Source organism: Solanum stenotomum, chromosome 12 (assembly GCF_019186545.1).
Source record: "Solanum stenotomum isolate F172 chromosome 12, ASM1918654v1, whole genome shotgun sequence".
Taxonomy (NCBI): Eukaryota; Viridiplantae; Streptophyta; class Magnoliopsida; order Solanales; family Solanaceae; genus Solanum; species Solanum stenotomum.
Window position 1 is genome coordinate 7,134,172 of NC_064293.1, and position 9,780 is coordinate 7,143,951.

The following is a 9,780-nucleotide window of genomic DNA, read 5'->3' on the forward strand; positions in this document are numbered from 1 at the left end:
GTTGTTTGGTCAACCTTTTTAGTTGAGCCAACTTTTCCCCTGTGAATAACTTAGATCACTGCCTGGAGTTTGTCAGCTCCTTAGCTTCATAAGTTTTTTCTTCTTACTGAGCTGACAGATCCCTCCTTTTGTATCTTTGTATCTACTGGATGCCTTGGTAAAATCTCACTTCATCAAAAATAAAATAAAATTTGAACAAGTAGACATGCGTCCTGCGTACACGTAAGACGCCATGTAGGACACAAAATTGTCATGTAAGACAAATATGTCTATTTGTTTAATTTTATACAAGTTTAAGTATCTACTTATGTATACCTAAAGTTGAAGGACGTAAATGTTAGTTAAATTCTAGTTAAATGACACATTTATATATTATGCCTAGTTTTCACCAGAACAGTTGACTCAAATGATGCATGTGCTGCAACAAATGATGAGTGTACATATTCTGACCAGGGCACCTCTAATTCTACTTCTGCCATTTATGCATGTTTGGTAAACACATCTGAGTTTTCTTTCTTTGCTTGTAATATGTTTAGTGTAGTCGATAATCCTTGGATCATAGACTCAAGCGCTAATCATAATGATGTAACTCCAGTAAAATCTTGTCCCACAAACATCACTCTTCTTTCAGTTCCTTACCGTATCACCTTGCCAAATGGCTACATCACTTGAATGGAACACTAATGTTGACCAGAGGCGGATTTAGGATTTGGAGGTTGTGGGTGTCACATCGTTCAAGTAAAATTAAATGATCGGTTGCTTTAATTTTGGGTTACAATTTGGGTTATTAATCTTTTTTCCATTTTATAAACAAATCAATCAAACATGCATGTTAGTAATATTTTCTTTTAGATATTTCGAGATAACTAAACAATTCAATTTTTATTTCCTTTTAAGAATTAGGGGTCTTATTCGCTGAAACTTTGAGGAAAAGAAAAGATTTTTCACATTAAAATTTGAGCTTGAATAAACCATCCAATAGTATTAACTTAATATATTCATATTCCATTGACTTAATATGTTATTGCAAATATGTAGTAGGGAAAGAATAAAATTGTAGTTTCAACCTAGTCTTCTTAATTAGCAAGAACGTCGGTGAAGATCGAAAAAACCTTTAAAATAAAAAAAAACTCTAATAATAATATTCATCATTTTTAAAACTTACATTTTTTTAAAACTACTGTTCAAATATATTCTTAATAATATTTATGTCACGTTCATAATTCAATACTCATTAATTGATAAAGAATAAACATGTAACACTCATATCAAGATATTAATAATTAGTGAAAGAGAAAGTTTTTACTAAAAAATAATTATGAAAAAGGGTCAATTTGAATTACAATAGTAAATAAATAAAAATGATGGAAGAAAAAAAAGTTAATGCCCTTCACACATTAATGAAAAAGACATAAAAGAAAAGAAAAAAAAGGAAAAAGAAAGAAAGAAAAAGCGTCACCTGTGAGCAAGCCAAAAAATAGAGTTGCTAGCAAGGTTCGAACCTGCGTTAGAACTGTGGCAGGCTAACTCCTGCGCCAATTGAGTCGTTCACCATTTCATGTTGTGGGTGGCAAAGTCAATATTTATTAAATTGTTATACATATATATATATATATATATATATATATATAAAGTTTTGAGATCACTGGATCTCGTGGCTCCTCCACCCGTCCACATAGATCCGCCACTAATGTTGACACTCTATTTTGACCTTGGTCAAACTTAAACATTAGATATATGTATCACGGGATACAGGTTCACTAGCTTCCGCAAACGCAACCTGGAGCCTGCGAACGCAAAGGGCAATTTTGCCTGCACATCAACTGTTTTGCCCCAATTTTGAAATTTTCGACGGGGTGCTCAGGATTCGCTCAGAACCCCGTACACACAAACGTAATATGTTACCCCAACAAACTCGGCATTTCGAACTCAACATAGATGTTGAAACTTCTAACCAAGGTCATCTCGATAAAAAGTGAGTCACATACCCAAGCTCCATTTTAAGCCAAATTTTTTAAAAGGGCTCAGAATGAGCCAGAAGTCTCGGGATCCGCACAAAAGGTCCTTTAAGATTAAAATTGATGTTCCGAAGCTAACAAAACCATCAGATTTACATTCTGAATTCATCTTCTTGAACTTTTGACCGAAGTCAACCGTTCAAATTTTAAGGTACTGATAGAGATGGAAGTCGGGACAAGACCCACGACATCCTGACTAAACTGAAAAGTAAATGAAATCCTCAGGAACAAAGAGGCTCACCATAGCTAACTCGGACTTCCGAGTGTATTAACGAAGCTCCTGTTGATGACCCTGAATACTTGTGTCTGCATCATGAGAAAATGCAGGCCAATTGGCTCAGTACGTGGAATGTACGAGCATGTAAGAGGAATTCTAAAACATAAACATAAGCTTGAAACTTGATAAATAGGAAACGTACTTACCTCTTCTCAAACTTACTCAACTCAGAAATACTGAAGGATAAGATACTCAACTCAGAGATTAGATACTCAACTCACAGATTAGATACTCAACTTCAAAGATATGATACTCAACTTCAAAGATATGATACTCGACTCAATGAAGCACAGATCAACTCAAGATACTCAACTTAAGGTACTCAACTCGAAATACTCAACTCCTGATACTTAACTGAACTTATTTCAATATAAAGCAGTTTAAAACAAGTGCAATATAAAGAAAAGATGTTTAAAAACATGATGTCAACTCTGTGTATATAACAAGGATACAACATAACTCTGAAATGTATATGAAAATACAATTAACTGATGTATATAAAAATACAATAACTTTTGTGGAGTTTTTCTAACCGACAAACATCACATAAGAGCTATAGTGATGATGCAACAATCTACCTCACGCTGCCAGCGCATCCTATACCCGGCCAAAGGTATAGAACCTGAACTACTAAGTGGATCCACTAGTCTATTGTGAAAAGGATTCATCTAAAAAGTATGACTCTTTTCTACTCATGGTGGCTACATGGTTTTATGGAGTCGTGAGTTATCTAAACTCATGCTCGCCCCCAATTCGATGCTCAATACTACTCCCAAAATATAATAGCTCTTATGTTTTTAAAGAAAACAAATTTCTTCTGTGATTTGAGATTAGTGCTCAAAAACTTAGCTCAAAGGGTATCTTGGAAATCAAAGTTTCCCCTCTTGCTTCATTTAGAAAGCGATTACTCTTTTCATAAAACTAGCCTGAAGGCCCTTTGGAAATCGAGGTTTCCCTTCTTGTTTGAATGTGAAAACATTAAACCCTTTGGGAATACATAGTCCCCGTATACTTTTGAAGAAATGAACTTCAAGCTTTACTTTTTACTCTTTACTCAACTTGAACTTTAAGTCTTAAAACAAAGTTAAAATGTTTGTAAAAAAACTTCTTAAAATATGGTTCATGCCGAATTATGGACGTGAACTACTCAATGCAAGGTTTTCAATAACCATAGATGGAACTCAATACTTGGAAATCAAGAACTTCAATGATACTACTCATTTCAAGAATGCTCAACTCAGAGGGTTCATGCAGAATTATGAGCATGAACTATTCGACTTAAGGACTCAAAGGTACTTCAACTGCTCGACTTATAGGGTTCATGCAGAATTATGGGCATGTATAACCCAACTCAAGGACTTCATAGCTAAGATGTAATAGTCCTATGATTAGGAATATAATCTCAAAAAAATAAAATTAAGAACTCAATTCTCAAGACTTAGAACTTGAAGATACTACTCCTTTCAAAGATACTCAACTTATGAAGTTCATGCGGAATTTATGGGCATGAACAACTCAACTCGAAGGTTTACATAACAACATGGAACTCATTTAAACGAATCTTCTCATTCTCTTACTTACATCCTCAATACTTAGTTCAAATTAATAGTTGATCTCAAAGGATTAACAATTGAACTCAACGGCTTTCTTGGACTCTACTCTTTAACTCTCTCTTGAATGTGAATTATGAATTCAAAAGTTTGGTTCATGACATGAAAAATCTAGGTGATAGTGTAGATTCATGAATACATTCTCCTAACTCTCATGTTCACTTACTTGAGTCTTGAAACAAATTATTAGAAATTGTAGAAGACACCTCAAAAGGACTCAAAGAGACTTTCTCTAAATGATCAAAAGAACTCTCAAGACATAACTCTTATTTTGAATTATGAATTCAAGGTTATGATCATGTTATGAATGATTCCTAGGTGTTTGGAAGTAGTTTAGAGTGATTAGAATCAAAGGGAGTGAAGTTACACTTAAAAGGGGCTCAAACGGGAAAACCGACGGAAAAGGAGTAGGGGCAGGCGACCTAGCGCGTTCTGGGCGCGGGGCGCCAGCCCCTAACTTCAGAGACTGCATATGGGCGCACTGCAGGCGCGCTGCCCCATCCCCTTGGGCGCATCTGGGGCGCGCCCCGCCAGCCTCTCCCCAGGCAAAGTTTCGACGAATTTCGCCTCTCATTTTCTGACCCTAAATCACTTTTAATCGATTTTTTTCTCATGCTTCCTTAGATTCAATTACCCAACCTAAGTACACACTAATACACACTAATACACTCCAAACAATCACTTTTAACTCAAGAAAACATCAAAACCCCCAACAAGACAAGATTTATAATGAACCTCAAGAACACCTATCAAGAACTTAAATCCTTCAACTTTTTGAGAATGAAATTACGCTGAAAATAAGATGTTTGGCGTGTGGGTGAACTAACCCAACACTATGGAAGCTTACATACCTCTTAGGGGTTAAACCCATGGTGAAATTCCGCAACAAGACGCAAGAATCTCGACAAACGCTTGATCTTCTCCTCTTTTCTCATCTTTTCTCTTCTTAAACTCTCAACTAAAACCCTAGGCGTATATTAGGATTATAAAACTGAACCTAATCAGATTAGACCCCTAAAATATTACTAAAAATGAATTAAATTTGACTGAGTAAGGAAAAGACCAAAATACCCCTCTAAAATCCGGTTTTGACTTTCCTTATCTAGACAGCCCAACTTCGAATGGACATATCTCACTCATACGAACTCGAAATTTAGCAAACTCGGTGGCGTTGGAAAGATAATTCAAAGATCTTCCCTACGGTATCTGGTATCACACCAAACTCATCTTGAGCTAGAATTTATGGTTGTTTGAAGTCAACCCAAAACTCATACTTAGCTTAACTTGCAAAATTTCAGATTTTTCTATTTCCAATTTAATTCTTTATGAAACTCAAGGTGCTACATCTAGTTACCTTTACACTAAAGAAATTTTTAATTCCTTGGTAAAATCTCACTCACTACGAAGAACGGTTTGAGTCTTAGTTCGAAAATTTTCTGGGATGTTACAAATATCAAGTGGATTTATTCTTATGGATCCTAAATTTTGAAAATACGATAATTCTTTCAATTTTAAGAGTTAGAAAATGAGCGACTTATCAAATCAAAGCACTCAACAAGAGGAAAAAAGTTTCAAGGTTGCAACCTTATTTTGTAAAAATTTCAACAACCAAATTTGGAATTATAAAATCATAATTTCTAGTAATAAAAATTTGATATTAAATGATGCCTTTTAGGCTCTGATACCACATGTTATATTCTTAATATAATAAACTTTTAGATCAAACATTATAATATGAGATAAAATAGGTAAAATAAATTGGATCATGCGATATACTTATTTAGTCCTAATGAATTATAGGACGAACTCGATTTTCCTCTTACCCTATAAGACAACTACCACACACTTACATACACCACCTCACTAGACTTGTCAAGCACATAAAGTGCATGACTCAAAATCAAATATCACATTGTCTCATATAAAGAAAAAAAAAATGTTGTAAAACTGTGGATGACCATGTGACCATTCATTGTACCTAACTATTATGCTCAAGTAATAAGGCCAACACACAATAGCATGTTTGTATGGCCAAGTAACTTAAATTAATGAGGCTTATAAATAGTCTATTAGTTACTCATCTTAAGTACGAGAAAAACATAAAAGTGAAAACAAAGTTACTTGCTACTACTCTCTTCTTTTCTTCTTGTCATTTTATTTTTTCACATATTCTTTATTTTATAACACGTTATCAATACGAATTTGTTCATTCTTGATCAAGAATCAGTGGCATGCTTTTGTTGCCCAAATAAGTCTATATTATTTTTTCTTCACATATAGTGATAAATATATTATGTTGGTTGTTCTAAGACTGGGCACCGGACCGGGATGTACCGGTACCGTTCCTGTAGTCTATGGGACGGAACGGGACACCGTCAACCAGTACTCGTGATGGGACGAAACCGAATATTCATCCCAGTAATTCCGATAAATTTCGGTTCCGGTCCAGTAATCCCGTTAATTATTTTTTATTAATTAATTTATATTTTATAATTTATATATAAAAAAAATATTTTAAAAATCAGGTTGAAAAGCCTTTGAGGCTTTGACCTTTCGTCCTTTGAGTCTTTGACTCCTTTCCCACTGCCCCAAGTCCCTTTTTCTGAAAAGTTGTTTGTCACCTGCCCCCTTCCCACTGCCCCAAGTCCCTTGTCCCAACTCCCAAGACTCCCAACGGCAATTTTTCCAACGTCTCCAACTCTCCATTTCAACGATAATATTTCCAAACACATAATTACAAATTTCTAAAAACTATATATACTCACTCTCTTTATATTTTTAATTACAATTTACATATTTACAGTAACAATTAACAATTATTAATTTCTCTCAATTCTCAATCTTTCTCAAATTTGGAGGAGGAATCATCTTCGAACTTCAAGTTTCGACATTAATTTTTTAATTTTCAATTATAATCGTTTGTTCTTTACACAAATGTTTGGTAACTTCGCTCCACTCTCTAATCTTATATCTATTTTTTGTATTTATTATTTGTAAGTTTTTCTTATTATATTTTATTTGTTCTTGTTAAATTTTGTATTTTATAATTTATAATTTTATATCATGGAGTCTTCTAAAAAAAGTGGTAAAGGTAAAATAGGTGTTGCAGAAGGAGTAAAAAATATGTTTATAAGAACTAATAAAGGTTCTAGTTCTTCTAAATCTAAAGTTCCTCTTGTTATAATAAATACGGATGAATTATGCATGTGAATGAAACTAGTTTTTCTCGTTCCGATTCTATAGAATTTAATTTGGATAGTCCTATAATTCCCCATGAGCTTTATGAATGACATTATGGTAATTATCAAGAAAATGAAGAAGTAGAAATTGATGAAGATGAAGAAGTAGATTTAGATGATACACCGACTAGTCACGACCTCAATAGTACTGAAGTTCCACCTCAGGAGGACAATCCTCCGGTTGGAACTAGTCGTCCTCCTATTATTCCAACTAGGGGTAAGAACAAGGTAGAAGTACTAAAAATCACATATGTGGAAATTTTATTATTTGAATGATGAAATTTTTTTAGTATATGTAATATTTGTAAAAAACAATTTAAATATACATCTGGTGGGAGTGGAGGTTCAACGGGGGATTAAAAAGACATTTGATTCTAAAACATAAGAAAGAGTAGTTTGCATATTTATCTTCTCTTGGTGTTAATGAAGATTCTAGCGTTGGAGCATCGGTTAGAGGGTCAAATATGGTTCAAGGTGAATTAAATACCTCGAACCCAAGTGGTCCTCTTACACATCGAACCTATAATAAGAATCGTGATCGTGAAATTTTTGCTAAAATGGTCGTTGTTTGTGGTTTACCTCTTAGTTTTGGAGAGAGTCCGGGTTTTATTGCATATTTCGTGATTCATATAATCCTAGCTTTACTGGTTTATCAAGAGGCATGGTAAAAAGAGATGTTTTTGAATTTCAAGAAAAATATTGTCAATATTTGCGTGCCTATTTTGAAATAATGGATTGTAAAGTTGTTGTTACCACTAATATGGGTCGTAGTCCTAATGGTTTTGATTATTTAACTGTTACTGCGCATTGGATTGATTATAATTGGAATTTACAAAAAAGAATTATCGGTTTTAAAATTTGTCAGCAGAAAAAAACTGGGATATATATTGCTACTACTATGTTGGATATTTTTGATTTTTTCGATCTTTGTGATAAAGTCATTAGTATTACTTTAGATAATGTTTCTGCTAATTTAAATGTTATTAATATGCTAGAACCTAGACTTTGTTCTATTAGTAAATATGTTTTTCATGTTAGATGTGTTGCGCATATATTAAATTTGATTGTTAGTGATGGTGTGAAATTATTTAAAAATAGTTGTGAAAAAATTGATAATGCTTGTTTTTTTATTTTTAATATGCATAGTAATAGTAGAATTAATCGATTTAAAGAGCTTTGTAATGCATGCCAACTTCCATTTAGAAAAGTTCCAAAGCATGTAAAAACTAGATGGCATTCCTTTTATGATATGCTTGAAGTTGCTTATGCATATAGAGATCCTATTACAATGCACCTTAATTCTCATAATGCTTATTCTGATTCAAAACTTCATGATAGTGATTGGGAAGAAGTAAATGAACTTAGAATATTTTTGAAATCATTTTATGATGCTACTAAAAAAAAAATTGGAATGTATTATCCTACTATTTCTGAAATTTTAATACATGTATGTGAGATTTCATCTCTCTTTGCTGAATATAAAACAAATGAACTATTTGCAAATGCTATTGAAGCTATGATTTCAAAATTTAAGAAATGTTTTTTACCTATCTCTCAAATTTATTTAACTGCAATTATTTTCAACCCTGAATATAAAGAATATGGTGCAAAAGCTTTAGTTGAATGCATTTATCAAAATTTAGATATTCAACCAGATGAAGAACCTGATTCCGTAACACGTAAAAATAGTATAAAATTACTTGCTAAAGAAATGTATGATAAATATTGTTCCTTAGATAATGTTGAAAATCTTCAAATGTCTATGCCTCAAGTAGGTGCCCATGGTAGAATGAAACATAAACTTGATCTTGATTCTTCTAATAAATGTGAATTTGTTAAATATCTTGAACAGGGTTCATATAATATTACAAACGAGGAAGGTATACCACAACTTTTGAACTGGTGGAGGGATCGTGGAACTCAATTTCCAAAACTTAGTAGGATGGTGAAGAAAGTTCTTGCAATTCAAGGATCATCAGTAGCTTTGGAGGCAGCTTTCAGCGTGACAAGATTTCAAATTGGAGACCACAGATATTCGTTAGCAGAAGACAATTGGAGATATCGGTGTTGTTTAGAAATTGGATAAATGTTGAGCGGAGAAATCTAGGACTTCCAAAGTTAAGTAGTCAATATGAACTTTTCATAGATTCAACCATTGGATATGGTAGTGACGACGGCATGGAACTTCAAGATCGTCAACGAACTTTACCAAGACCAGTAGTTAATAACGGTCAATCTATAGCTAAGTTAGAGAAAGGCTTTGTAGGACGATACAACTATTAGTATTACATTCGAGGCTTAGTTGAAACAGAACCCTTCCTAGAAGGTGGCTGCGTAAATTAGGCACTCTACTAATAGTTGTAAATTGTAATACAAAGTTGAATAAATTGGATTGGTATATTTTTTAATTTGTGTCATTGTTATATACTTTTATTTTTATTTATTTTTTTAAAATTACAAACTAAAGTTATTTAAATTACAAGTTATACTTTATAACTTATAACATATTAATAAGTAATAACTTATAAACTTCAAAAGATTCAAATTTAAATCTTGAAAACTTAAGCTCAATTTTTTTTAAAAAAAAAACTTCATTAAACTCAACTTACAAACTTAATAAGTAAAAGTTTAAAAAA